Below are 24,403 nucleotides of genomic sequence, written 5' to 3'. Positions count from 1 at the left end.
CACATGGGTGGGGACAGGCAGAGGCTGACTTTGGATATCATTCACCATGTTTTTTGATGCAGGGTCTCTCACTGGCCTAGGGGTTACTGTTCAGTAAGCCCCAGAGATCCACGTATCCCTGCCTCCCCAGATCTGAGATTATATGTTCTTACCACCATGCCTGGCTTTTTATTTGGCTTCCCGGGACCAAACTCATGTCTTTGTACTTGGGTGGCAAGCACTTTACTGACTGAGTTATTCCCCCAACCTAAGTACAGGGTTGTTGAGACTAGAAGAGACTTAGGAATCTGCCTTATAGAATGGTCATGCCAGGCTGCCAAACAGGACAGGCGGTGGGAGACCATCCCTCCACCTGATTTAGACACTGAGCCCTCATCTTCCAGACATATTAGCGCTAGGCGCTGTCATCTGTCTCAGCTCTTGCTTGTTTTATTATTGCCCAGAGGAAGAAGAGGATGTGATCATGGGGCTCCCAGCATGGGAATAGTCCTGCTATCAAAGGCTGGGTGCCATACCTCTGTGTGTGTGTGTGTGTGTGTGTGTGTGTGTGTGTGCATCCAGAGAGACCCAGCCCCATTATGGACACTCTTGCTGTCTTGCGAAGGACAGGGTCTGGGTTGAGGGGAGATTTAGCACCATTGCAGAGGAGTCTCAACTCTGGCAGAAGCTGCCTGGCTCTTCTTGTCTTAATTGGCCGTCACATCTATGTTTCATTCAATGCTGTGGACAGTGAGATCTAGGCATTGTGCTGGGTGACAGACTCCTTGCTCTCTGATCACCAGTGACTAGAAGTAAGGGAAGCCAAAGTCCCCTAGGGATTTGGGGCATTGTCTTCAATAGACGCATAAGTCATTGGGTTCCATGACAAGGGAGCAAAGACAAACTCCCTGGCAGAGCAGCCTCCTGGGAGAGCAAAGCCTCCCAGTTGGCTGACCTTTAGTTTCCTAGAGAATGAAAAATGCACAGTCCTGCCCGTATCATAGGTGTTGTTTCAAGCACTCTGGAGGCATTGGATGAGTGTGACCATTCTCTGTCCTGAGTCCCAGGCCTCCCTAATAGTGATAGCAGCACCAGAGAGCCGGGCGTTATCTACCAGCTCTGCTAGGAGAGGAAAGGGCTTCAGGATCAGACCCTGAGACACCCAACTGACTCAGTGGCTTTCAGCGAAGTTCTCTGCTGGGCTAACATTAGCAAGTCTTTAGAATCGTTCTTTCAATCCATTTTTTTTCCCCAAATTTGTTTTAAAATTCAAAACTTTCACAAATTTCTGTCCTACTCAGAAGGGTGTGGTGGGCCAGTCAGCAGCTTGGACAACGCGATGATCAGCTTAGCCAGGGGATGAGTAAGGCCTGCTTTACTTTTGACTGTGACATGAGATGCTGACCTTGGACCTCTTACGGGAGCCGGCTCTGGTCCAGCTGATGTGGGATGCCCCTCTGTATGCTGTGAATGTGTTCTATTACCATTGGTTAATGAAGAATCTACTTTGGCCTATGGCAGGGCAGAATATAAATAGATGGAAATCCAAATAAAGACAGAGAAAAAGGAAGGCAGGGTCGGGCAGACACCAGCAGCAGCCAGAGAAGCAGATGTGAGGTAACAAGCCACCCTCGTGGTAAGATATAGAACAATAAAAATGGGTTAATTTAACTTGTAAGAGCTAGTTGATGATAAACCTCAGAGTGGTTATTCGGGAACTGGCAGGTGGGAGAGAAACCTAGGGAACCTCTGGTGTAGGCCCTGTTTGTCACCTAGGGAACCCTGGCCCTGTCTGTCACCTAGGGAACCCTGGCCCTGTCTGTCACCTAGGGAACCCTGGCCCTGTCTGTCACCTAGGGAACCCTCTGGTGCAGCCCTGTCTGTGACCTAGGAAACCCTCTGGTGTAGCCCCCTGTCTGTCACCTAGGGAACCCTGGCCCTGTCTGTCACCTAGGGAACCCTCTGGTACAGCCTTATGCCACTCACTGCATAACCAAGGATGTAGATTCTCTCAGGCTCTTGGTAGTCCACGGGGCAAGGGCAGGGGTCGGGGGACATTGCCCCCAGTGCCTGAAAGCAGCCTGGCCATGCGTCTGCTTTCCTCTGCTCTTCCTTAGGAGGATCTGTGAAAGAGGAAGCAGGGCACAGGACTGAAGATGCTTCTAATCCCTGCTCCTTCCCTCTGGGTGAATCATATTTTGGAAGGGACTGGGGGGACCACTGAGCTATACCCTCAGTTACAACAGCCCTTTTTTTGTTTTTATGCGTTTTTTGTTATTGTTGTTTGTTTTTGTTGTTGTTGTTCATTTGTTTTGTTTTGTTTGTTTCTTTGTTTCTTTCTTTTTTGAGACAGGGTTTCTCTGGCTTCAAACTCACAGAGATCCACCTGCCTCTGCCTCCTGAGTGCTGGGATTAAAGGTGTGTGCCACCACCGCCCAGCTGGTTTTATGCTTTTGAAATGGGGCTTGCTATGTTGTCCAGGCTAGTCTCCAGTTCCAGGCCTCAGGGGACCCTTCTTCTTCAGTTTCCTAAATAGTTGAGACTATAGAGGGTCACCACTCTGCCTAGCTTGATCGTTATTGACGCCTAACTCACTTTAAATGAATTCTAGTGTGGCTGGTATTTTAATGAAAGTCTCCCTGATGTCTCTACTTTTCAGACAAGTCTCAAAATACTTCTCTCCTTCAAATGCCCTTCAGACTACCTACTATCTCTTATTACAAGCAGAACTTCCAGGGATTCAAATATGTCTCAGAGATGAAAAGTTTGCCTAACATCAACAGGGTGCTCTTAGGTTCAATCCCAAGAATACCATGACTACCACCATCACCACCACTACCTACCACCCATCCCACCCCCTCCTACCACCCACCCCACCCCCTTCTACCACCATCACCACCACCACCTAAACCATCACCACCACCACCACCTACTACCCACCCCACCCCCTTCTACCACCATCACCACCTAAACCATCACCACCTACCATCCATCCCACCCCTCCTACCACCATCACCACCTAAACCATCACCACCACCACCTACCACCCATCCCACCCCTCCTACCACCATCACCACCACCACCTAAACCATCACCACCACCACCTACCACCCATCCCACCCTCACCTCCTACCACCATCACCACCACCACCTAAACCATCATCACCACCACCTACCACCCTTCCCACCCCCTCCTACCATCCATCCCACCCCTCCTACCACCATCACCACCTAAAGCATGACCACCACCACCTACCACCCATCCCACCCCTCCTATCACCATCACCACCTAAACCATCACCACCACCTACCATCCCACCCCTCCTACCACCCACCCCACCCCCTTCTACCCTCCATCCCTGCCAAACAGCACTTTTGGTTTTTTGTTTTGTTTCCAGCAGGACAAAGTTGCTCCAAACAGAAACCACATCTCCCCAATGCCTTTGAAAGGAGGTGGAGCTTGCAAGCTAACTTCTACCCAGTAGAATATAAGGGAGTCTTCCTTGTCTCTTGCTTTCTGCTGATTAAGAGGCAAATTTAGTGGGTGCAGATTGAGTAACTATTCTGTACTTTGAGGTACAAGTTAAAACTGACAGTAGAAAAAAAGAATATCATAAACTGTCATTTCAACTCAGCCTGCCTGTTCTTAGACAATAATAGAAGACGGAAATAAATCTCCATAAAAGCCCTTGTTGCTTTAGGGTTTTGCTTTATTTTTTTTTACCCTTGGCCAGATCTAAGCCTGCCTTCTCCCCACATTTTCTATTTATTTATTTATTTATTTATTTATTTATTTATTTATTTATTTATTATGTATACAATATTCTGTCTGTGTGTATGCCTGCAGACCAGAAGAGGGCACCAGATCTCATTACAGATGGTTGTGAGCCACCATTTGGTTGCTGGGAATTGAACTCAGAACCTTTGAAAGAGCAGGCAACGCTCTTAACCTCTGAGCCATCTCTCCAGCCCCTCCCCACATTTTCTTAACAGACCAATTTCAGCCACTCTGATATCTCAGCATATTCTTCTCACCCAGTGAGGGTGGGTTTACCCTCTAGAGAGTGGGATATCTGGAGCCCCTGAGACACATAAGTAAGAAAAGTTCAAGTCCACCAGATCCCCCCAAGCTAGAGAAGATGGTGCCACCAGCCGTAAAGAGGCCCTTTAGGTTACAGAGCTCCTGAAAAGATGAGTCTGTGTCCGTTCTCCTCAAGGTGAGGCAGGCACAGCAAGAGGTTCAGAGTCAACAGAAAGAAAGGTGAGGAGGAAGTGTGGTCTCACAGCCAGATCAGCAAGCAAAGAGCAGATGTTAAAAATAGCCCCCTGGTTTGGCACACACTGTGTGCTGTGAGGTGTGTGTGTGTGTGTGTGTGTGTGTGTATGTGGAAAGAGTTGAACCCAGAGTTTTGCACAGGGGAGGCAAGTGCTTTACTATGGAGTTATATTCTTAGCCCTGAGTACATCTGTTAAGGGACAGAGGTAATCCATAGGTCCAGCAGATTCAACCTCAGAAAGGTGCAGGCCTTGAGATCATCTAGGATGTGGTGGGTCATTTCACCCAGAGCCACAACAACGGAAAACCCATTCACCTCTCAGCTTAGGTGGCACATTTGTCATCTCCCCTGGGCATGTGGCTTCCTTAAGAAGGATATAGAGTCCCCAAAACATGGGGAGACATGTCAAATATGCACACATTTATTGTCTGTAGTATCCCAATCTTATCAGAGTTTAAGTCCTTACAACAAGCTCCTTCAGCAACAACCAATGTCACCACCTTTGATCAAAGTTATAAAATATATTTCATTCATTTATACCAATACCTTTCTGAAGCAGTCACTTGGGAATCATGGGTAAAGCACCCAAGACACCAGGGGCAACTTGAAGGCCTTGGCCATTAGCAGGGCTTCTGTCATAGATTCGGTTCAGATCCGAGAGCAACCCAGCCACTAATGCAGACTATGCCATTACACTTGTATGCAAATGAGGGAATTAGAGGTCTTGGCTTCTGGGGCTGCAGCAACAGCCCCGGCACGCAAGCTACTTGTAATGTGTGTTACTGTCTGCCGAGCTAACAGTTACGGTCTCCAGTTCATATATGTAAACGGATTACCATGGGAAGCAGAGTCGTAATCCCGAATTCTCTGATGGCTATGCCTTTAGAAGTCTATTACCTCTACGACTTTGAGTTTGGTTTCCTTGTTCTGATCGCATCGGTTTCCCCCTTATCTTTTAGAGTCTCGACACGCTTCTGGTGAAATCTGCATTCTGCACAGAGGTTGATTGCTTATCCAGCTTCCCATTGGCATGTTGGGGACCACTTGTGGGAAGAGGGGCTGTGCAAGGCAGCCTCTCTGCTCTTAAACCTCCATCCGGTCAGGGAGTTTCTGGCCATGCACATAATCACAGAGCAGCGCCTGAGAAATGCTGAAAGCATGACAAGGGCATGAATTTGTTTGTCCTGATACACATTCATTCCCCTTCTCTGCCATCTGAAGCTCAAGCTGAGTTAGGTCATGAAGCGTATGCAAGTTTTATTAGTATATCCCCTTATGAGTTATTGGTTTTTTTCTTACTCTTATTAAAACAAAAATGTTTTTTTGTATTAAAAATCTGGGAAATCTGGAGGCTGGAGAGATAGCTTAACAGATAAAACCACTTGCTGCTCTTCTAGAGGACCAGAGTTTGGTTTCCAGTATCCATGTTAGGGGACTCACAAACACCGTGACTTCCGCTCTAAGGGATCTGCTGCCCTCTTCTGACCCCTGTGGGTACCTGCATATGTGTGAGTTCTCAGGTGCATGGACACACAAGCACACACAAGAAAACAAAACATAAACAAAAAAAATTAACTGGAACATGAAGAAGCAGAGACGGGAAAAAAGAAGGTGCATACATGACCCCAGTGCCTAGAAATGACCACTTAGAATGTCTGAATCTTTGGTGGCTTTTTTTTTTTTTCAAAAATACTTCGCTAAGGAAAGTTGCTGCTTTTTATCCATGTACTGTTCATTACATGATTCTTGTTCTTTTTCATGGCTGTGTTTGTGACCTTTCTTTCTCATTCATGGTGAGTCATTCCAGGGCATGGAGAGACTCACAGATGAGTGGAGAGGAAGGCAAAAGGTGTGTGGCTGACAGACATATCAAGGACAGAGCACTTGGACAATTGGACATTGAAAGGCCAGGGAGGCCTGACCACAGAGCTTCTGGATGCCCAGGGGCAGGGATTGTCTTGTTAGCCACCAGGTACACATCCACCTGCAGTCAGCAGATGCTAAGAGCTCCGGGACAGGGCAGGGATAGGACTGAAATTATACCTTAGGCCACGGTACATGGTGCGCGACAGTGGGCTACTGGGGCTTCTGTTGACCTTCAAGAGGGAAGGTCAGGGAAAGAGAATGAATTGGGGAGTAGGGAGGAGAAAGGACATGGGTGAGTGACATACAGACTTGGTTCAGGGGGCTGCTTGGACAGTGGGATCCCAAATTCCCAAACCAGGAGACTTCGGAGGTTTTAGGCTGTAAAGGCTGTCTCATTTTTGACTTTTAGATTCTCTTTAAGATTAGGTCAGGCAAACTGATATTACAACATTAAGACAAAATTACAATATGTTTTATTCGGTTCTCATCTCTAGTATCCATATGGCCACATCCCATCATCTTCTTCTTCTTCCCTAAAACTAGCGACGGAATGACAGGTGGCCTTGACACAGTGAGACTGGATGTCCCAAATGGCAGGTGTGTGGTCCTGGAATCGCAGCTCTGGAACACGTGACTGACAGATCTCTCTTATCTCGTGTTGTACTACATTCGTACATATGTGTTCCTCCTGCTTATATCCATTGCTCTCCTGTAACAGATGGTCGATTCCTTGGGAGCAGAACAGACCATGTGGCATCCTTGTACATTGATCACTTGGCCTACCAGCCCCTAGGCAAGAACATAGTGGTGCACCCCTGTGATTCCAGCAGTCCGGAGTCAGAGAACGGCAGGAGGTCCAGAGATGAAGACTGTTCTCAACTACACGGGGAATCCTAGGTCAACCTAGGCTACTCTGAGACCCTGTCTCAAAATTTAAAATTAAAGAAAAATGGAAAGAAAAAGGAAGTGATTCTTGAATGGAGATTTCAACTGAGGAGATAAATATCCATCTACCATAGTTGTCCAGAGTGTTTGTTTGAGACACGTTTTCATGTAGCCTTGGTTAGGCTCAAGCGTGCTATATAGCCAAGGAAGACCTTGAACTTCCGATTACCCTGCCTCCACTGCCCAAGTTCTGGCAATACAGACATGTGCACCACACCCGGTTTATGCAATGCTGGGGATTGAAGCCCAGGCTCTGTGCATGCTAGGCAAGCTCTGCCCTGAGTGTGCTGCACTCGCAACCTTATAAAGAGTCTTTGGAAGACATTCTCTTGCTCCAGGTTTTTCTACATTGACTCCAGCTCTAATGGTCACAAAGGGACTGTTGTTTAACACAACCTTTGAATATGCTTATATGCGGTGCACAAGCATTGCTAGTTATGCGCTCTGTTGGTGAGATATCTCCAACTTTTAATAATCATTTCTATATAATTAACCATCAGCCTGCCGTTTGTCTGTCTTCAAATCCAGGTCTGCTTAAAATTGGACTGTGCCTCCCTGCTCTCCCTCAACCCACAAATTCAGCTCCTTAAGAATGTGTTTCCCTTGCTAATGGTGTGGGACAGGGGCCCCAGAGTGGACACAGTCTGGAATTGCCCCCTGGGAACTCCCAGGATGCTGAGAAAGAAAGAATGCTGAAAAAGAAATTTTGCTCACGTTTAATACACAAGATTTAAAAACTAAAGAGAATGACTTCCATTAAACATGCCAATAATGTTTAACCTGGAAGAGGGGATTTAATACAGAGGTAACATGGGCAGCATAGGACCCTGGGATGGGCTGAGAGAAGCAGCTTCGGTTAAACTATAATCTTGTTTTTTTTAAAAAATAAAAAAAAAAAAAAACAGTAGCGTGTGCCTGGGCCCATGTGTCTTCTCAGAGCCTTGCTTGCCACTTCTTCAGACACTGGTTGCCAGCACCACTAGAGCTGGAAGATGGCAGAGCAGGAGCATTGTTCCAGGGCCCTCAAAGGCAAGTGCTATGTGTCACATGACTCATGTGACTGGCTCCCGTTCTAGAGGCTGGAAGGCTCAGACGGAGGCCTAAGCAGGATTGGTCTTTTCTGAGGCCATTCTCCTTGGCTTCGGGCTTGGCTCTTCCTGAAGAATTCTTACATAGTGTTCAACACATGGTCACGTGAACACATGAACACACACACACACACACGTACACACTCCTAGTATCTTTGTATGCCTAAACTTCCTCCTCTCAAAAGACATCAGTCTCATTGGCTAGGTCTCAGCCAGAAGGTTTCATTTCAACATGCTCATCTCCTCTACAGCCCCTGACTATGTCTACAGAAAAGTTCCAAGGTGCTGGGCTTGAGACTTGAACACATGAATTAGGATAGGGAAGGCACAAACCATCTCATGACAGGGAGCATTTGGCAGAGCCGTGAACACAACATTGCATCAGGCTTCTCAGAGTGTGCAGACCACAAGAAAGAAACATAATAATCCAGTGGGCAGCTATCACCTCTGGAAGGACTGGTAACCACCGGTCAGCAGAAAGGCTTGCTCCTGGAACTATGTGCACCCCCACAGCCTGGCTGTGAGCATGCAACCTGTCTCTAGGATACAGAATGTCAGTCCCCGCGAACCCATGTAATTCATTCTCTATGCTGCGGTCACTCCCCAGTGTTGATGCTCACTGCCCTCCCCATCACCCACCCTCTGGTCCTCAGAGGGCCCAGCCAGGGGCAGGGCCATGGTGACAGGCGATTATGCAGCCCCATGTATTCATAATTCAAAATAAACCCATCAAAACATTTGCTCTTACTTTTAACCCCATTGTGCCCTGAGTGGAAATGTTGAGACTCACAGCGGAGACGATGAAGACAGCAGACAAAAGTTTTCCCACAGCCCATATCCCCTTAAACAATCTAATCCCATTGAAGAGATTTATGCCTGACCTGGGGGACTGCACTGGGGAGCTGGGCTCCTGCGGGTGGCCCCTCCCTGTGTCACCAGGCTTTCTAGAGACCAGCTGCCTGTTGCCATAGTGATTTGGTTATAGAAGGGCAATGCACCTAACCTGGGTGCTTTTTTTTCCCCCCACATGCTTATTAAAAGAAAGGAGAAAGTTTCCATTAAACTCTCTGGGTTGATTACATTGGGAACTTAATAACGTTTGGATTCAAAGAACTCCCATTGAACTGACCTCGGCGGGGCTCCGAGTTCACCAGGGGAACAAACACTCCGATGTGGCTTGGCATCTTAACCCTATTTAACATTTTAATTAAGAGGAGAAAATTTGGTGTCATTTGCTTTTCTGCTGTCTCCAGGAGCGGCAGGGGACTAGCCTGAGAATTCCCCCAAGAGCAGGGCGGAAAGACATACATTAGCTAATTAGGGATGAGGCAGGCGGTGCTTGGCCATTTTGTTGGCCAACTTGTCTGTTGTCCTCTCTTTCTAGAAGGATTCTTTAAGTGGGGGGGGGGCATCAGTATAGCTCCTTTTTCTTTTTTAAAATACCCTGTTAATTGAGAATTGGATTCTTGCCTGAGTTTTTCCTCCACACAGGCAGAGAAAGGAGGGAAGTATGAAGCTCCAGCCCCCTGCTGGGAGATGCCCAGAGGTTAGAAACTTTAGAAACCTTGTCCTCAGACCCTCAGTTCATAACCATCAAAACTCATTGTTTCTTTAGCATTTCTTCTTGGCTAGCCGGGCAGGCCCCCTGGGGCTGACTGTTAGGATGACCCAGCTCAGGAGAAAATACTATCTTCCTGGGTTTGCAAATGAGCTTGTGATGGGTTTGGAACCGTCCAAGAGAGGGGCAAGCTAGCTCAGGGGATCCCAGAGGTGTCTGGTGAGCCCTGTCTGCACTCAGTCAGACTCCTGGGTTAGTAGAAGCACTGATTTCACGAGAAGGAGGAAGAGAATTTTATCATACTTCCAAACCCAAATTCCACCGGGCAGAGGTTTCTCTGTATTTTGTTTTGCTTTGTTTGAAGGCCTCCACCACCGCCCCCCCCCCCCGTGCACCCCCCAACCACGTTTCCTGTTCCTTCCTCCATTACCATCCCTTCATCCTATCTCAGTGCTGAACCAGGACCATTTGCATCCTGGGGCCCCTCCTGCCCTGTCTAACCTGCTGTCTCAGAGGGGCTTCAGGGAAAGAACACCCCAGAACCCCTCATCTCTGGACCTGAAAGGGATGGAGAGGAACTGGAGTCTGTGTTAATTGCATTATGGAGCTTTCTCTAATGAAATGGTGGCTTTCTCCATAGCAACGGTGATTAGCACAAGCAGAATGGCGGCTCCTCCAGAGCCCGACTGCCTGGGAAGTGACTGTCACTTTACAGAACAATTCAGTCCAGAAAGAAGTTGATTGTGCACAGCTCGCCTAAACTGACTGCTCAGGTCACATTCCCTAAAGCCCTATTCTCTCCTTCCCAGCTGGAGCGGGTCACAGACATGTGACCCTGGGTTGGAGGTGGGACAGAGCTGGACCAGCTGAGGCCCAAGGACAGAGGAGAAAGCTCTGCTCCTGTTTAGGAGAGTTGGGGGAGTAACTCCCCAATATTTGCAGCTTGCTTCTGACAATTAGCTCCAAAGAAGCACCATGCTTCCTCAACTAGCTTTTAAAATGCCCCTCTCCACCCCGAGATAGTCAGAGAAGAGAAGGTGGGCCCCTTCCCATCTGCAAACATCCTTATGTCTAACACATTGTAGAGTGGGTGGTTTTCAAAGTTGGAGGGAAATGAACCATGGGAAATCACGGTTCCGCCAGGTAAAATGGCTAGAATAGAACACAGGAGGCAGCATCCTGGCTTCTCCAGGAGGTGGCTTCTGGGCAGCTCCCCCACCACCAAGGTAAAGCAAAGCATCCACAATCATGGGCTACACCCATAGGAAGGCCTGATCAAGGCTGTATCTCTGATGCTGGGGCAAGGAATGCCAGGAGGTAGCCAGCTGTGACTCTCAAAAAACTGAAATAGAGTGTGATCACAACATCTAGATTCAGGATTGCACACACATCCGAACTATGTTCTGAGCCTGCCATAGAATCTTCTGGTGTACTTCTGATCTGGAGTCTGAAGACTTGGGTCTGAATCCTGCCCCAGTCACTCAGTTGAGTGCCTTTCCACCTAGAGACCAAATCTCTCCAGGTTTTAATTTCCCATTTGAAACAACAGCGCCTGCCTCTTCTGGTGGCTGAAAGGACTAAGAAAAGCACTTGCAAAAGTCTTCAATGGGCTGGGGAGATGGCTCAGCTGCTGAGGCGTCTGCCACACAAACCTGAAGTCCTAGAACTCACATGAAAAGCTGAATGTAGAGGCGTGAGCCTGTAACCCCATTGTGTTAGGGGCTCAGAGGTGGGTGGATCCTTGATGTTCATTGGCCAGGTAGGCTGTCAGAATCAGTGAGCATCAGATTCAGTAGACAGTGATTGAGGAAGACAGCTGACACCAACCTCTGGCTTCCATATACACATGCATGCACATTGAAATGCATATCTCCACATGTACATGGGTGCACACACACACACACACACACACACTGCTCAAAACCAGTAATTGCTATTATCACACAGAATAGTGCTTTGTTAAATTTGTATAGCCTCTAGGACCCAAAAGGGGTCACCACTGCAATTCTGATGGCTCTGGTTATGCTGCGCGGGACGGGGGGGGGGGGGCGGGGGCAGGCCAAGCAGAAAAGGTGTTTCTGGCTATAAATACAACCAAGAGAGGCTAGGGCAATAGCTCAGCATTTAAAGTGCTTGCCAAGCAAGCAAGAGGACTGGGGTTCAGAACACATACATGCTGGGTTGATGTGGCAACCTGTCTATAATGCCAGCTTCCAGGAGTAGAACAGAGGCTCCCTGGAACAAGCAGGCTCAAAAACTAGCCATACTGCCAAGCTCTAGGCTTGCATGAGAGAACGGAAGAGCGACTGAGGCCACTTCCTGACGTCAATCTCGGGCCTCGGTTTACATAGGCACACATGTGCACACATGTTCATACTAACACACATGTGCACACATGCTCATACTAACACACAGGTGCACGTTATGCACACATATGATGGAAACACACATGCACATGCACATTATACACACAAACACATGAAAAGGAGACCCCAGGATATCCAAGCTCCAAATTCAGTCTTGCTGAGCAGAATACTTAGGGCGTGAGGAGAGCAGAAAGTCCCTGAGAGACTATCCACCCAGGAGCTCATGGTTCAAAGCAGTACCAGGAGCAAGGATGGCTGCTCCAGGCCTGCCAGGCAAACTTCCCAGGGATGCTCACTTCTATTTTCATTAACGAAGCTGAAGAGATAATGTACTTAAAGAGTACTTAAAATGCTTAGATTTCTGTAGAAAATTAAAATGCTATTTATGCTGGCATAAAGTATAATTTTTAACACTTTCAAAAGTGTTGGAAGAAAACTGGATGAGGGCCACGAATCAAAATATTTAGAATGCCAAGAAATTTGTACATGATCTGTTTTCTCTTTTAGAAAATAATTCATTCACATTATCGTTATGCTAGAAATACTACTACCCGAACTTTTCAGCTCTAAGAGACGACTCCCAGTTCTAAAGAAATAATAAATAAATCTGTGAAGAGAAAAGTCTTTCAATTACACTCAGTGTGCAGACCCATTATCTGAGTAGTTAATGTGAAGATGGAACTTCTCTGCGAGGACAGATCAGTGAAGGCTGCAGTGCCCTGAAGGACCCCCTAAGCAGGCACACTCTCAAAGCAGCCATCTGCACCCTTGGAGTGTGGGACTCGAGTGGGAGCCAAGAATCAACAGCATCAGCTGCACCCCGGTGCTTGCTAGGTGAAAAGAAGTACTGGAATCATGTCATTCTAACATACATGCCGGCTAGGTTCTGCACACACATGGACACACATATACAGGGACACATCAATAAGATAAAGTTTTAAAAGAGTAGGGAGCCAAGTTTTCCTTTAAGAGCAAAACAGCCATTTCATAAGGCACTTCATGTTGCCTGCCAGTGGCCATACTTGAATCACCTGACCACATCTAGCTGCAAGAAAGTCTGGGAAAGTCTTTCACTGAGTGACCTCATGTCTTTTAGCTTGTTTTGATTCTGCAGACCGTGCGCTTCCATACGAATAGTAATTGGGATGGAATGGTGGCTCACATTTGTAATACCAGCACTTAAGAGGTTAAGCTAAGGAGATACCTATGAGTTTGGGGCCACGCTAGTCTTTACATAGTGAGTTCCAGGTTAGCCTGGACTATGAAAGTAAGATCAAGTCTCAAAGGACAAAATAAGGGCAGGTAAGGTAATTCAGTGGGTCAAGGCACTTGCTGTGCAAGCCTGCAATCTAAGTTCAATCCTTGGAACCCACATAAAGGTGTGAGACTCAAACTCACTCTGATTTCCACATGTGTGTCTTGGCACACAGACATCATATACATAATCAAAATGCATTAAAACTTGGGCTAGGGAGCTAGCTCAGCTGTTAAAAGCTAGACTCACACCCAAAGCAAATTAAAACTCATCAAATATGTTTAAATATACATGAGTTCAAGATTATATACATATAGACGTGTGTGTGCATGTGCACGAGTGTGTGTGTAAATATAGAGTCAGTGTGTGTGAGCAAGCACGAGCATAAGTGCCTAACTGGTCCCTTCTAGAGAATGATAAATAAGTCTATCATCATGAAAATTAGTACATAAAGGGAAGGAAATATATGTCTTTTACCCCCTGTATGCCCTGAACCTAAGGATGCACAAATAAGAGACAAAAGTGGGGCCTTGTTGCCACTTAGTGATAACATCAGAATATTATCATTTCACGGTACTTAAACCCCAGTGAATTAAGGAACCTGCTTAGAGTAGTAAAGGCTCTTATATCTGAATAAGAGTTCTCCTGTGTTGTTAGAGCCTGTTTGTTTGTTTCCTGGCCACCCAGACTCTGGAAATAATCACACAGAAACTATATTATTTAAATCACTGCTTGGCCAATTACTCTCGGGTATTCCTAGCAAGCTCTTATATTTTAAATTAACCCATTTCTATTATTTTATATTTTACCATGAGGCTTGTTGCCTACTGGCAAGGTTCCGGCTGGCAGTTCATGTCTTTCTCCTCTGCTGGCTCCATGGCTTCTCATTGACTCTGCCTTCTTTCTCCCAGCATTCAGTTTAGTTTGCTCACCTACCTCTGTTCTGCTAAGCCATTGGCCAAAACAGCTTTATTTGTTAACCAATAAAAGCAAAACATACACAGAAGGACTTCCCACACCATTTCCCCTTTTCTGTTTAAATAAAAAGGTTTTAACTTTAACATAGTAAAATTACATATAATAAAGCAGGTATCAAGCAAGAATACAGTTACAATACTTATATCTACTTTACCTTTATCATAACTAAGGAAAACTATAACTATTTATTCTTCAACTCCATCAAAGACTCCAGAAGGATGTAATATTACCTAAGTAAACAAGAAGTACATTGTAAGCAACTTCCAAAATTCTAGAATTGACAGAGACATCTCACTGCCTAGACAGTCACCTAAAGTTCTTCTATATCGTTGGGGAACCCATCTTCAGCTTCTGGCCCATAGTTCCTGGCAGACTTTTCCATGAAGCAGGAAATTTCAAAGACAGTTCTATCCATATTAACAGTTTGTCAGTCACTTTCTTCCTTATCTTGCAGAATGTCTGTCAGACACTTTCATGAAGCAAGAACCCCAATGGACAGTCACACCTTTAGACAAGTTCAGCAATCATTTCTCTGTGGGCCCTGCATATCCAGTTCATACAGCATACCATCAAACAGTCCAGGCAAGAGCCGTTTCTTGCCCAAATAGCTAACAAACTCCAAAAGGAGCCTCTTCAATGCCCATCTTCCTCTTGAAGCAATTAGTGCTTCCAGGAGCAGATGTGTCTCGTTGTCATGAAAAGTCTTAGGTTCTTAAAACATTTTAAATGCCATATTCTGAAGGTCTCTGAAAGTTTTGAAGAATACCTATCTAACTGAAATATATTTCTCTATATCTAGAAAGCCTACCTAACATGACTATAAGCTTGACTATTATAGATGATTATCTATTAACCTATATTTCTTAATTATACATTAAATTTTTAAATGAGCTGCACAAACACAATACCTTAATCAAGAGCAGAAATATACATATAACAAAATTGACCTTAAATTTTTATCAATAAACCAAGATCCATACCAATGCAAATCTCTATAGCATATCCTCTTTTAAATGTAAACAAACACTTATAAACAATATTTGGGAATTTGGGCATGGTTCTCTCCAAACTGCTTCCTGCTTTTTGTTGGGTGAAGTAATTTTAGGAGGTATTCACAACGACCTTTCTGGGAATCTTGGTCTATCAAACCACATTAGTCTGGAAGAAAGCCACAGGTTCTCATATTCTGTGGAAAGAAAACAAGAACCTCTTTTCCAAAGCATCATGGGGCAATTTCCATTCCATCTCATGGTTTTGAGTTCGTTCTCGGGACTTCTAAAGAGCAGACATGGTGAGCTCTATATCCCTGCATCTTCCATGATTCCATGATGAACTCATGATTGAATTCACTCGGTATGCTTATTGTCACTGTATCAAAAAGGCCCTTCCAGATCACCCTATCCAAAATGTCTCTCATGCCAAAAGCACTGTCCAGCTGTCTTGTCTATGTAGCCCTTCATTGTAAATGGTTTGGGTTCCCCTAGCCCTTAGTACTCATCTTGTTTGCTTACCCCAGTGGCCAGGACAGATGCTCAGAGAGCTGGGTGAATGTGTCAATAAAGAAATGAATGTGAGCAGGGTGTGGCGATACACACTGTCACCAACAGCTATTTGGGAGGCTATGGCAGGAGTAAGTATATCTTGAGCTTCTGAATCTTGAGGCAAGCCTGGGCCACATGGCAAGATTCCATCCCAAAACAGTAGTAAAAACAAAGCTACAAACATCAAAAAGAGGGACCTCACATAAACAATTAAACATGTAATAAACTTTTCTAAAAAAGAAAAAAAAAAGAAAGAAACAGATGAAGGGGTCAGGTATGAGTACTTAGATTTTTGCACAGTGCTTACAAAGAACAAGCAGGTTGAGAGCCGAGGCTCCCAGGAGATATCTCTGCATCACAGAGATATGCTGGGTTAGAGTTAAGGCTGTCTAGCATGTGACCATCCTCGTCTTGCCAGACAGCTATTAACGACACGCCTCTCTACTGGACAATATGTACTCATCTCTGTGCTCAAACTGCCCTTGAATGTCTCCGTGACATCAAAGGAAAGTGACATTCCTGCAAAAATTACAAAGAGGCCATAGAACTTAAGGGCAAGTCAATCAACACAATGTAATCGCCAGTTACTGTTTAGCTGGATTTCAGCAGCACCCTGCTCCAGACACAATCAAAGAATCCCAGGGTCTGAGAAATTCCAAAGGAAAGTGGAATCCAATGGCTCACGCCTCTTAGCGGGGCTGAAGCTCTCTTCTGCATTTGTAGGGGCTGACTGGCAAGGTTGGCCCTCCCTCAAGATCTCCAGTAGATGCCAGTGGCCTTTTCCCAGGGTGAAGTGTGGTCAGAAAGTGCTTCAATAACTTTGACGCCATCGCTAGAATCTTGCCATTCATGAACATGAATGAAGAAAAATCCAAATTAAGTGGAGGTTACGCTGACCCCTTTTAAGTGGGCTTTGTGGTTGGTGCTGGTGGTATGTAAAGTTCAAACCCAAAACAGGCCTACTCACAAGTACCAATTTCCACACACTCATTAGGTCAGGAATTCATTACGCAAAGCAGTTGTTCTAGCAACAGCCAACTATCCCTAGACAGCTCTCTCCCTATGCACCCTTCCCTGCTCAAAGGTTTACCCCACTTTTGTTTGTAGGATCTTATATTCGGTCCCTTCTCTTGCTGTCATCCAGATGAGCAGATGAACATGAAGGTCCCTTCCTTGGCTCACATACCCACATGCTGCCTATGTACCTATGGACCTCACCTTCACCGTCCTGTCTCCTGGCTTCAAGTGACCATACGAGCAGGCCGAACAAAGGACACACCCCTTTGAGATGATCCTTAGTAACTACACATCTGAAAGCAAACAAATTGGTACTTCCCTAGAGTTACAAAACAAAATTCTTTTATATGCCTTAAATTTACAACTTTCCTTTCTGGGTGTTTCCAATATTCTTAATGCGTGAAGAGCCCATAAAATTCAGTGTGGTCTAGTTTGGTCTCGCTTCTTGGGAATGTTTCCTAGACATTCCCCAGTGTTGTGTTAGTGAAAAGCAAACCCAGTGTGGGTCCTGGATGCTGGCACTCGGGCCCTCATATGACACACAGGCCTCTCAGATGGGTCCAATCTTATGCTCACTTGACAGACATCCACAGGCTCCATTCCCACAGTGGTGTGACTGTGGTGTTGACTTCCTAGACTCTTAAGAAGTGGCCAGGGAAGAAAGACAATGAGGTGCTTGCGAGGCCTGATACAGACCTTGGAGATTTGAACTCGTGGAGCTGGAAGAGATGTAGGCCTAGTGGCTGTGGAAATACTACAGTGAGGATCAAGAAAGATGAACGGGAGAGAGACAGCTGGGGCTGGACATTGTGGGGTGCAAGGGTGAAAAGTAGGCCTGCCAAGATGGGTGGCTTAATCTTCGCTGGAGAGATGGTAAGGACTGCCTGAGGTACAGAGAACATGTTGAGCAGATAACCTTGTGGCATCCCTACACTGTGGTTGGGGAGACCAAAAGATGAGTGTTGAAACCCATATGGCAGAGAATAAGGCTACCCTGGCCCAGCAAGCCCGGAAGTGTAGAGGGCACTGAAAAGGAGGGTGCCTATTGCGAAATATTCCTTTACACTCTCTGAAGACGTGATGCTGTGATTGGTTTAATAAAGAGCTGAATGGCCAATAGCCAGGCAGGAAGAGGTTAGGCGGGACTTCTGGGGTCAGAGAGGTCTTGGGGAAAAAGAAAGGCAGAACTGCCAGCTGGAAGCAGAAGAAGCAGGAAATGAAGGAGGAGAGGTTAAAAAAAAAAGCCACGAGCCACGTGGCAGCACAGAGATTAATCGGAGTGCATTAAGTTATAAGAGCTAGTGAGAAACAAGCCCAAGCTAAGGCCGAGCTCTCATAATCAATAAGAAGTCTCCGGGTCGCTATTTGGGAGCTGGCGGTCCAGAGAAAGACTGCCACAGATGCCACTGCATCCCACTTGGGATGGCAACCGAGTCAGGGCCTGCAATAACAACTCCACTGAAGACTGCCCCTCACGGTATTCTGAGCGACCAAAGGAAGCATGCATCCAGAGCTGCTCAAGTCTGAAGAAAGGAAAAGCCATGAACATTACAGCTGATATTAATAACACACAGCTCGAGAGAACTAAAGAAAGGCATTTGTTTCCATGGACAGAAGTCAAACTAAAAAGGGGGGAAAAGAAAGAAGGAAGAAAGGGAGGGAGGGAGGGAGTTCCTTTTGACCCCTGGTGATTTTAAAAAAAAACTTAAGAAAAAGGGCAGAGAGTCTCCACTCTGTACCCAAAGTTAGCTGAGTCAGGACCTGTTTGAACAATGAAGACGCTGGAAACCTCCTCCCCAGAGCAGCTCATCCTGTTGAAGCTGGAAACACTGCTCCTCTCAGCTGGACAGTGGCAGCTGCTGGGGCTCTAGCTCAGCTCCCAGGGGGAATTGGAATGGTGGCCAGCATGCGCCCTGTGAGCAGAACCTCGGTGCCTATGCCAATGGCCCACTGCCCCAGAGGCTGGACGCCCAGCTCAGCACGTAGCTGACTTCACACAGACTGAGGCTACGGCAAACTGCGTTTTCAATACAGAAATAGTCTTTGAGGACACCGGTCACAAACCCATCTATCTGTTCCCGATCATCCTGCACCTCGCTCTGACACCGGTTTGCGCAGTTCCATGGCCCTACACAACGACACTCTTTCTCCATTCCCAAGAGTGCGTCTCATTTCCTGACCTATTTAATACAGCTCTCAGCTAACCTGGGTGGCTCAGTGAAACGCTAATTTTAAGCTGCAATGCCTCCTCCAGAACATGCCTGCATGCAGATGAGGAATACAGAGAGGGAGAAAGAAAGCACGAGCAGGGGTGGGGGCGAGGAGCAAGCTGGAAACAGTCACAGGCATTTTCTGTTCGAATACAGCAACCTGCTGAGCAAGGCAATCCCATAGCCCATGAAATGGGGCCGATTTTCCAGACAGCCTGTTGGTTGGGTTTGTTTCCAACAAAACAAACAAAAGTATACAGAACCATATGAGGCCTTGCGCTCCCCCCACCCCAGCCCCATTATGCCCCGGGGATCCAGAACAGGGTGCTCCGGGAGGAAGGCTCTGCCTGGGCTCCTATGAATAATTGTTTATGCATGTTCTATTAGGGAAAGGCAGCCATCAGTACACACTTACCATCCTAACACTGGACTGCTCTTTGTGAAGGGCCATTTGAAATGGATCCTAATTACATGGTCTCCAAGACCTGTTTCAGTCTTGTGAACTTGCAGATAACTGTAATTATCCAGTAACAGAAGCTCCTTATTTCTTAAATGACTCTGAATGGCACATTTAAATGGCACCGGGTGTTTCTTAGGTTAAAGTGAATGCATTTTAACCATTTCCTTTAACTATCTGATTAGCTTGAAATAGCTTGAAAGGACCCAGTGCTCAGAAGCTGTTTGAAATAATGACAGGGTTTACACGTTTTCTTGTCTTTCCTATTTTTCTTTAATAGAACAGTTGGAGAAATGGGTCAGTAGTTAAGAGTACATGATGCTTTTGCACAGGACCCGGGTTCACGTCCCAGGACTCACATCTGGTGGCTCACAGCCAGTCACCTGTAACTCCAGTTCCAGGAGATCCAATGCCCTCTACTGGCTCCCATGGACACTGCATGCACATGGTGAAAATAGACACTTATACCCATAAAATCCTCATAAAATAACCCAAGACCTAAAATAGACTTCATTTAGGGGTTAAGGGACATAGTTCAGTCAGTAGAATTCTTATCTGGCACATACAAAGCCCTGGATTTTTACCACCAGCATAGCGCAACCAGATGAGGTGTATACAACTGTGAACCCAACAATGAGGAAGTAAAAGCAGAAGAATCAAAAGCTCAGACTATCCTTCTTGATCATATAACAAGTTCAAGGTCAGCCTGGGCTACAAGAGACACAGCCTCAAAAATAATTTAAGGGGGGGGGATAGAGTAATGACTCATCAGTTAAGGGCACTTATTGCTCTTGCAGAAGACCCAGGTTCGATTCCCAGCATCTGCATGGCAAATTCCAACTATGTAACTCCAGTCCCAGGGGATCGAATGTCCACTTCTGACCTCAGGGGGAACCAGGCACTTATGTGGTACACACACACACACACACACACACACACACACACACACATCAAAACACCCATATACATGAAATAAAAATAAATCTTTTGGGGGGAGTGAGATGGCTCAATAAAAGGCACTTGCCACCAAGTCTGATGGTCTAAGTGTGAACCCCAGGATTCACAGAGTAGGAGAGAACTCACTACTAAAGTTGTCCTCTTCTGAGTCTGTTCTTAAGTACTTTTATTAATGAGACTAAGAACCCACAAAAGGAAGCCCTGAATGTCCCAGTAACACAACCATGTCCTCCTAAAGACATTTTATTAAGAGTCTGAAAGAAAGACAATAGCATAAGCAAGGTGCAGGAAGGGAGAATGGAGACAAGGAACAAGAAATCCATGCCTGTTTGAGTTAGGGCCCAAGACAACAGGCACCTCCAGCAGTAGAGATGATGGTAGAAGGTGGGGCTTCAGAGGAAGGACGAGGTGCCCCAAGGGCCAGGATAAAAGACTATTTACTAGAAAAGGAAATCGTTCCCCAGAAGAGGAGTGGGCTAGTGAGCTCAGGGTAAGCTCTAAATGAGCTGGGCCACCAGATACATGGCCCTTTAGAGACGTTTCAGCCCCCAAAGCTAATTGCTCTCCAGACTTCCCCTCTAAACCAGGCTCCTTTATTTCCCAACTTCTCTATCTAAAGTATACTATCAGAAGCATTACTTCAAGCAGAGCCACTAGCTGCTGTGGAAGCAGAAGCCTTAGTCTCAGCCACACTCTGGTTATGCTGGCCTTCTTACTAACATAATAGGTAGAATTGGATGAAAGACACCACCATGTAGCTCTCGAGAACAGATAGGAGACCAAGCCAGTGATGACCCCTGTGGTGGTTTGAAAGAAAATGGCTCCCAAAAGGGGTGGCATTATTAGATGTGACTTTGTTGGAGTGGGTGTGGCCATGTTGGAGGAAGTGTGTCATTGTGAAGGTAGGCATTGAGATCTCATAAGTGAGCCACTATAATTAAAATTTTTCCTGTATAAACTGGGTGGTGGTGGCACATGCCTTTAATCCGAGCATTTAGGTGACAGAGGCAGGTAGATCTCTGTGAGTTCGAGGCCAGCCTGGTCTACAAGAGTTAGTTCCAGGACGGGCACCAAAGTTACACAGAGAAAAACAAACAAACAAAATATTTCCTCTATGAGAGCTGCCATGGTCATGGTGTTACAGCAATAGAAACTCTAAAGCAGGGGCTGGAGAGATGGCTCGGCCGTTAAGAGCACTGCCTGCTGATCTTCCAAAGGTCCTGAGTTCAATTCCCAGCAACCACATGGTGGCTCACAACCATCTGTAATGAGGTCTGGTGCCCTCTTCTGGCCTTCAGGCATACATGCAGACAAAATATTGTACACATAATAAATAAATATTTTTAAAAAAAGAAACTCTAAAGCAGAAGTTGGTGCAAGGAACTGCGGTATTATGACAGGCTGGATCATGTTTTCGCTTGGAATAATATGGAATAATAATGGAAGTTTGGGTTAGGAAAGCAGTGGAATGCTGTAAGTGCTGCTTAATGGGCCAAACCAGTAGGAGCATGGAAGACAGTGGTGCTGAATTATCTGAACTGTGTATGGGGAGGAGCAGGGGTTGGCTCAAGAGGTTTCAGAGGAGAATATTAATATTCTAGAGCGCATTCTTGTGATATTTTGGTGAAGAAAGTGGCTGCCTTTTGCCCTTGTCTGTAGAGTCTGCCTGAGGCTAAAGAAAAGAGTTTTGGGGGTAATTCCATTGACAGAAGAAATTTCAAAACACCCTAGTCTAGAATCTGTCATGTGGTTATTAGTGGAAACTCCAATAAAGACTTATAATGAACAGGAGTAAGATAATCAGGGTAAATCACAAAATGTAAAATTTGAGGAGAAAAGGAGCACCAGGAAGTGGAATGGAGCTAAATCCTATGTTCAAGGAGATAAACAGATTAAGAAATGGAGAAAAGGGAGTGGTGACCTCTGGGCAAGACCCCATCCAGTGAAGTTTCCTACTTGTGAAAAGGAATTAAAGAAAAACTTAGTGCCAGGTGTGGTGGTGCATGCTTTAATCCCAGCACTTGAAAGGTAGAGGCTGGCAGATCTCTGAGTTTGAGACCAGCCTGGTCTACAGATCCAGTTTCAGGACAGCCAAGCTTAGGCAGTGAAGGAAACCATGGGAAACAGAGAGCTCGTGAAGATGTAACTGAATGAGGGGGGCATGTTCCAGCCACAGCCAGCAGCAGAACTTGGCAGCTTTGGCCATGTGGTTCTGGCTTTAGAGTTAAGGACAGAAGAAAAGAGCTATGGAATATTCCTCTGTGACTAAGGAAAGCCTCTGAGGCGAGGCATGTGTCAGGGGTGTCCCTGAATGGGGGCCCAAAAAGGCCACTGTGTGAAGCTGTGAAGAAGCCTGGATTGCCTTGGAGACCCCAAGATGTTAGAGCGGCCAGAGTCCCGGGATACCTGCAGAGGAGAGCTGCGAAGAGGGGGTGGAACCAACCCAAGAGAAAGAAGAGTATTGCAGTCAACAAAGCTGAATGGAGTTGGAGATCTGAGGAGCACTTCCAAATCAGAGATTGGAGTTTGCCTAGCTGGTTTTCCGTCTTGCTTTGGACCAGTGTTTCCTCAGCATGCTCCCCTCCCTATGTTTTGGAACAGAAATGTATATCCTGTGCCATTGCATGTAGGAAGTATGTGATATGTGTTCTGCTTTTGATTTTATAGGGGATTATAGTTAAGAGATTACATCAATCTCAGAAGAGACTTTGAACTTTTAAACATTGCTGAGACTGTGATATGGAGACTTGAAGTTGGACCAAATGCATTTTTTTTTGCATTATGATATATGGCTTCAAGCCTTTGGGGGCCAGGGAGTGGAATGTGGTGTCTTTAAAGAAAATGCCACTCACCAAATGAGTGGCACAATTAGGAGGTGTGGCTTTGTTGGAGTGGGTGTGGCCTTGTTGGAGGAAGTGTGTCACCGTGGAGGCAGGCTTTGAGGTCTCATATATGCTCAAGTCACACCCAGTGTCTCAGTCCTGTTGTCTGTGAGTCAAGATGTAAGAACTCCTAGCTCCTTCTCCAGCACCATGTGTGTTTGCATGCTGCCTTGCTTCCTGTCATGACAATAATGGACTAAACCTCAAGTGTAAGCGAACCATCCCAATTAAATGTTTTCCTTCATAAGAGTTGTTGTGGTCATGGTGTCTCTTCACAGCAATAGAAACACTAATTAAGGCAGTCACTCTTCCTTTCTGGAGATGGCCTCCCTTATCTGCATGGCCAACCTCTGGTTGCTCCTAGCAACTTCCCACCACCAACAGCACTGATCAACTCTGATGACGTCAACACAATCCTTCTATCTGAATAGCATATTCCCACTGAGATTCCCTAAGATCTGTATGTTGAGGATATCAGTGAAGTTTTGATTAGAAGCAAGCTGTGCTGGGGGGTAAACTAGTCATCAGTAAGAGGAGGCTGGGAAGATAGGCCAGCATACTGTGCTTGGTATGCATGCATAAGGGACCTGAGTTCAAATCCTCAGCATGCATGTAAAAAGTACGGTGTGGTTGTATGCTCCTGTAATGCCAGCATTGTGGGGGATAAAAACTGGAGGCTACCTGAGACTTGTTGGCCACAAACATAGTTCCAGCTCAGTGAGAGACCCTGTCTCAAGGGAACGGGGGAGCAGAGCAATAAAGCAGGGACATGACAGACACCCCCCCACACACACACATGCACACCAAGAATTACTAAAAATAAATAAATATTTTTTTCAAAGACAGAGCCGCACCCCGACCACTCTGCCTTGTGGGCAGGCTGACTGGTGAGCGACCTAGCAGCTGCAAATTAAACAGCTCCTAGGGAAGAGGGGTTTAATGAGGATTTCCTTCACTTTCTCTTCTGCAAAATCAGGCCTCTACATTTGGGGCAAACATTTTTGGGGACACTCATAAAAAATATTTT

Source organism: Chionomys nivalis, chromosome 8 (genome assembly GCF_950005125.1).
Source record: "Chionomys nivalis chromosome 8, mChiNiv1.1, whole genome shotgun sequence".
Lineage (NCBI taxonomy): Eukaryota > Metazoa > Chordata > Mammalia > Rodentia > Cricetidae > Chionomys > Chionomys nivalis.
The sequence above is the reverse complement of the archived record's forward strand: the minus strand, read 5'-3'. Positions refer to the sequence as shown.